Raw genomic sequence first — 6,672 nt, 5'->3', positions numbered from 1 at the left:
CGCAGAACTAATAGTCGTATTAAATCAAGCCTCTGTTTTAGGAACTGGTTGTTAATACGAACCAGTATATATGTAAGTTTGATGCTATTGTAATAGGATTTGGACTGCAGGCCTTTATCGCATATTTTCAAAGAAAAAGGGGTATTTTATCTGTGTATTGGTCGATCCTGGAGGCGTGGTGACCTCCGAAACCTTTCTGTGCATCTGAACCGTATTGTCTGATAAACTGGTATTTGTATGTGCAATTGGGTTCATTTCTTTTCTTCTGAGTTTTTATATCAATGATTTGGCCTTAATTTCCAATTAACGCGTCGGTTGAAGCCTTTAGATTGTGTTTCCTTCATACTGGCGAGCCCTGGCTTCTTTATTTGCATTACAGAGTTTTGCAGGCAAAACTCTGTTTTACACAGGGAAATGGTGAAAAACCTTAGTCGGGACTGAGTTCCGGACTTGAAAATCTATCAAATAGGGCTGATACCCTTATCGGGTCTAAAACCTTTATCACATCGCTGAGTTGGAGCGGGGAGGAACTAACCTTTAAAAGTGCCGAAGTCCGACTTCCGGATCTGAAACCTTATAAGGGTGGTTCTATAATATATCGGGTCCGTGGCTTATCGGATCGCAAGACCCAAAGTGATAAGAGGTTGGCAAGGAGACTTTGGAGTCGCCGATTACGATTTCCGATAACACTACGTGTTATCGCATCAGGGGTAGTAGCATTGAAAGGGCCGATAGTTGAACCTGCTGATAGTGTTATTCCGTTCCTTTGGAATAAAATCCGACCGATTGTGTATTTTGCATTTAAACGTATTTTCCTTAGTTTACAGCGCCGATAGTGTATTTTACACTATTTTCGTTATTTCCCATTCAAAAGCTCACCGAGAGTGTATTTTTATAATTCCTATGGAATTATAGTCCCGATAGAGGAAAAAGGCCTATGGTATAATTTGTGCTCGATAACAAGGGTTGGGGTGACTAAAAGGGATAGAGTGGTAATTATGAAGAAAAGAGGGGAAAATTTATGAACAGTCTCTCTAGAGATTGATGATTGATACTCCAGTGCAGGAAGCAGAATGAACTCCACCCGAATTAGAAGAAATTATATCAGGTTTTGGCCGTTTGTCTATATCGCCTGCACCCAGGCCACCAATCATGATAAGTTTGCAGTGAATTAGAATTCTATATCATAGAACTTCTATAATGACTATCCAACTACACATTTACAACCGTTTACCCTGACTGCTGCTACTCCAGCAAAAGAACCTACTAATCGAATTGAAACTTAGTCTCTGCCTCTAATATCTATGCCCACACATAGTATATGGATAAAACTTTAATATACTATAAATATGCTTTCTTGTTCATTTGCAATCTAGTTAACCTGTTACAGCCACATGCTGAAGACTATCAACTGTAAAAGTTCATTGAATTAGCTTCTGTTTACATTGTCTTGATACATCGACTGTCTTCAAGACGCTATACTATAGTTAAAGATGAAATTCGAAATCTCAAGGAAGATCAGTAATTTGTGTGACACTAGGCATATTATTCTAGTGGCAATAACCAAGACCCCAAACATGATTTGATGTGGAAGGCCCTGAAGCCAGCTGTTGAATATCTACACAAAAATCATCATTGATTAGAGTGGAAAGAGTACCACTAACAACGGATTTCTCTTTCTCAACAAGCTCAGCATGGGAATCATACCAATCTGAGACAGGCGAAACATCTGGCCTTGCAAGGTTCAATAATGTGGAAATTCTTCATCTCCACAGTTAGTGCTAGACATAAATTCATTGCGCTCTTTAGTCTTTATGTTCACCCATGACAAAAATGCAATTAAAAAAATGAGCCTTCTCAAAGAGAGGGGTAAGACTAATAGATTCAGTACCTTTAATTGCAATAACAGGTTTATGTAGTTTCCAAAATAGAAATATGTTAAGAGATGAAAATCCATGTGTTTTCCCTATTCTTTTCATGAAAACAACTCACAGAATGGAAACACTTACCAATTGCTGACTGAGCGGATGATGACTCATCCCATGGACTGGTGCTCAAGAGCTGGGGGGGTGTTTTCACTGAATACTGAAGCAACAGAACCACCCATAGGGGTGATTGGATAATTGTATTCACCGCATTCTATTTCTGACTGGCTCGCTCCAACACAATTGGTCAAGTTACTTCTTGATGAGATTGGTGGAAATTGTGTAATCATTTATGAAGATCACTTATTCCCGCCACCACCCATTGCTTGAGACTCATGCAACAAAGCTTCTAACAACCCACTGTTGTGTGGGGAGAAGCCATCAACATGGGTGGATGGAACAGGAGGTGGTAGTGTGTATGAGTTATTTTCTGTAGGAGTAGTCACTGTCTCCAGATGCGTGCCAGTGGTATGCACAGACTCCGCAAGTTGGCTTGAAGGGAGCTCCAACTTCACACCTGGTAAGGGTGTAGGAGGAGAGAGATTTCCAATGAAAAGGACATGGATGCCAATCATCAAACCCCCAAGGGGTGTTTATAGATTATGATTGGAATTCCTGTTGCTCCGATTAGGATCATAAGGAAAACCATTTGCCCCAAACCCATCCAATATGGGAGGCTGAGCATATGACAACCCATCCAATCTAATATATTCACATAGAATTTGCTCCTTCAGTTGCTTGTCTTTCCAGATATCTCTCTCTTCATACCTTCTACAATACATAAATAATTTATTAACAACCTCTGAATAAATAACAGTTACATGAACTTCAAGAAACAATCTAAGGTACAGAGAATGAGCAGAACAACAAAGTCTCATTGAAAAATTACCATCATTCAATCCGTGGAAAGAGCTTTGAAAGCAAATAATACTCAAAAGAACAAAATCCTTACCCATTCATCTAGGACGCCTTTTGTAGGACCAGGAGGTTTTGCAGCCTTGTCATCTACAGGCTTCTTGCGTGCTTCGTTATGAGCTTCTACTTCTGCTATATGCTTCTTCAATTTCTCCAGCTCCTTGTAGAAACAACCAACATTTTAGGGCTTTTAAGTGACAAAAATAAATGCAAAACCAATTTAATTTGAATGACCTAAATAAAATTTGGGCCCATCTTATGAAGAACCATAAATTATATCTTGGATGGTTGTTGTGGATTAAGAAATACCACACACAATACATTCTCCACTACTTGTGACTCCTTATTCTTGTCAAACTTCAGATCAAGACAATGGTCATGTTTTAATTTTGCTAACAAAAGAATAAACATTTCAAATTCTAGTGCCTTAAATCCACAGAAAGAAAAAAAATGATTATTATTTAACATATACTATTTTTACAAAGGGATGAAACAGTGATCCAATTTCACAGAAACTGAGTATATCTTAAAAAATATCAAAATTATAATAAAAAATGCCAAAAACACAATTTACGTAAAGCTTATACCAATACTAAACAATCTAAAATCCACACAAAAGAGCTAATATTAAATCAATCAGAATAGGGCGCTGAGAAAATTAAAGATAGAGAAATTTAATGAGTGTCTCAGTCATGACAAGAATCGCTAATTATGGTTGAAAGGTATAATAACAATATGTCCGTGTTGAATCAAAAGAGCTAGAAGCAGTGGAAAATGTGTTGAGTGATAAAAGGTGCCTTTTCAACTCCTAATTATCTTCACATTAATTATCAATCCGGGTAGGTCTTTCTATTTCAAGAGTGTACATAGTATGTGGCGGCTATTTAACTCAGAGAGTAATGCTTCTAAATTGTAGTATAGATCTTTTAAATACAAGAGTAAATGGATGTAGCAAGTAAATTCTAATTGCAATTAAAAGAAAACTCAATCCTTTAATGAAATCAAATCCTACAACAATTCAGGTAACAACAATATGCAATTCAAGTAACAACAGTATCAGTTAAGAGTACAATAGTGATAACTCTTCTCTTAGAGACTGATTGAATTTAAATCAAACACACTACTCTATAAAACAACGATGACATCAATCTGAGAGACTAACAACAGTAGTTAATTCTCATTACAGTTGATTACATCGAGCAGGATATTCATCTAGGAAACTCAATCCAAAGCGAAAGGAAACTAATTAAACAACAATGCTGTAAATGATATAAAACAGAGCTATTCTGTCAACGTAAAGAAATAAGGAACAACAATGAAATAAAATAGTAGAAAGCAATAATACTATCAACTGTCACACTTGCAAGAATTAGAAATATATGACACAGGTGAAGCAGTGAATTCCACCGGATGCCAGGCCCTTAGTCGCCAGCATACACTGCTGGTTACTTCAGATAAATGAAAAGGAACAACAACTCCTCTTATATATTAATCATGAAAGAGTATTACAACGTATTTGCGTTCTTCGCTACAGCGAAAGTTTGTAATTGAGAATTACAATAATAATAACAATAGTCGTCCCCTTTCTGCTTACAATCGTTGCCTTTTATAATGAGAAAGGGGTAAAAAGATAGATGATAAAAGCGATCCCTCAGGATCTCTCGATCTTGAGGGATTCGCGCAATTTTCTAACTTCAGACATCTTTCCCTTCTCGCGCTGATCCTGTTGATTTGCTTTTGGACGTATCTGCAACCGCCGCGTTCCTTCCTTAGCTTGTTGCTTTTTCGCTGTCCCTTAGTTAGGGAACAACAGTTGTCTCTTTTTGTACTTTCCTGCATCAAGGAGGATAATAATTAGCCAAAGCGTAACTGCAAGTAATTTATGTATTTCTTACCGTAATTTCTTAATATATTAGTGCATTGAGATATAGAAAGGATGAAAATAAAGGAAAAGGATAATAAGTTAATAGTAAATGCATACCTTTTCCATGACCCAACATACTCCCCTGCTTACCCTTTTTCATGTCCTCATGAAAACCATGTAGTTTGTGTGCAGAGCAGTCAAGGAATAAGCTGGAGAAGGAATGTCGTAAAGTGGTCTGAAACCATGATTCTTGGCCAAGATTTCAAAGATGTGTCCTGTTTGTCCTTCAGGCAGTTCATATATAGCCTTGTACCCTTCATCAGGATACCAAATAATAGGGCTGCAGAACCGACAACCTAGCCAATAAGGACCTTCCCTTAAGATGAGATTACTATAAATGACAACGTTCTGCAGCTAGTTTAAAATTTTTATAATTGAATGGTTCCCTATTTTGTACATTGTTATTGGAAACTGTCCATCTGAACTTAGCTGCGGCCAAGGAGCTTTCCTGAATGGAAAGGAAATACTCTACTCCTTTTTGGACAATTTCTTTTTGAATAGGCCCCAGAGTTTTGATTACTCCTTCCCTCTTCATCAAACTTTTGTGATTGGCCAGCATTTGTAGCGGGTGTTTTGGTTCACCTCTAACCCAAAGGTCCAGTCCATTTTCCTGCCTCTGGAACGTGTTGTGAGCTTTGAACCATTTTAGTTGGTTAACAGTGAATGAAATAAAAGCTTGAAATTGTACATCCCCTACAAAAGGACTGGGGTTCTTTTCAGTTTCTTCCTCTAATACAAAATTGTGTAAATAAAATTCACACAGCAGCCTCTGTACTTTTACCCCATGATGTTTGCAACAGTTTATAAAATCCTCAATTGTTTTCAACTCTATTGGTTTTCCAGCTTTGATGGCTTTGATCTTCAACTGTAAGTATCTTTCCATCAAAAATAGGGCATAGTTATTGGCAGGAGATCTGCATGCCAATATGTTAGTATATAAGGAGCAAATAGTATCCATTTGACTCCTGGCCTTTTCCAATTTGAGCTTTATTTTCTCAGTCCTCTCTTTTGCCTTTCTGTATTTATCAAATGCCTCACTTTCTGAGATGTTCATGTCCCAAAGCTGCTTTTGTAATTCCTGGTATTTTTGTTGGGGGACTGTTTCTAGTTCAAGGCATTCTATGGTAAGCCGAGCTTGGGCTAAATCTACTTGAAGATTCACTATGCTAGGGTCGTTGCTCATCATGATATCTTTGGCTTGGGTATTTGTCTATGTACTCCTGCTATGAGAATGGATGTTGATTGTCTGTGTTTCTTTGCTATCGGAGGCCCAAACCTCTGTCTGCGTAGATGTGCTGTAGGAGGATGCTATCTCTGTCTGAATGGCTAGGTCATGAGAAAGTATAGCCTCTATTTGGGTAGCTGTTTCTGCAAAAATTGCATGTTGTTCCCTAACAGGTTCAGTGATTATGGGCTCAGTTTGAGTCCCCGTAGCTTCTGTTTCCTACAATTCAGTTTGGATGGCTGCGTTTATTGTTTCTGGGGTTTTGTCTAGGACTTTCCCTGCTGATAACTCCCTTATTTTTCGTTTGAGCCTCTTCACTATTTTCTGCAGCCTCTGTTGTTCCTTCCTGAGCTTTTTAATTGTGGCTTTGTTCTTTTTAGGGGGAGTGAGTGTTTTGTTGGTCGTTTCTGCTCCTAACGAGCTTGGTTGCTCGTCTTGACTCTGCTCTAAAAGGACTGTATCCCCAGATTGATTGTCATCTTCTTGGTCTATTTCCATGTCCTCTGTTTGGTCTATATTTTCTATATTTAGGTCTACCTGGTTGGGTTCTTCTGGAGGTATATTTCCAGGTTGGTCCATCTCTTCCTGAGTAACTTCTGCTCCTGTTTCTACTTCACAGATTACATTTTCTGGTATGCTCCTGTTGTGGCCAGAGTTTTCTTCTGATTGGGTTGCTCCAATGT

The 6,672-nt window shown here is 38.1% G+C and overlaps 1 pseudogene; it reads right to left on the bottom strand.

Annotated features, from left to right (window-relative positions):
* Window positions 1-1,508: 1,508 nt before the first annotated feature.
* Window positions 1,509-5,950, bottom strand: LOC149236712 (uncharacterized; annotated as a pseudogene).
* Window positions 5,951-6,672: the final 722 nt, after the last annotated feature.

The sequence above is a fragment of the Pinus tabuliformis genome, chromosome 8 (genome assembly GCF_031772625.1).
Source record: "Pinus tabuliformis cultivar Carrire ecotype Pingquan chromosome 8, CPIR1, whole genome shotgun sequence".
NCBI classification, from domain to species: domain Eukaryota; kingdom Viridiplantae; phylum Streptophyta; class Pinopsida; order Pinales; family Pinaceae; genus Pinus; species Pinus tabuliformis.
This window is presented reverse-complemented; position numbering and strand designations above follow the sequence as displayed.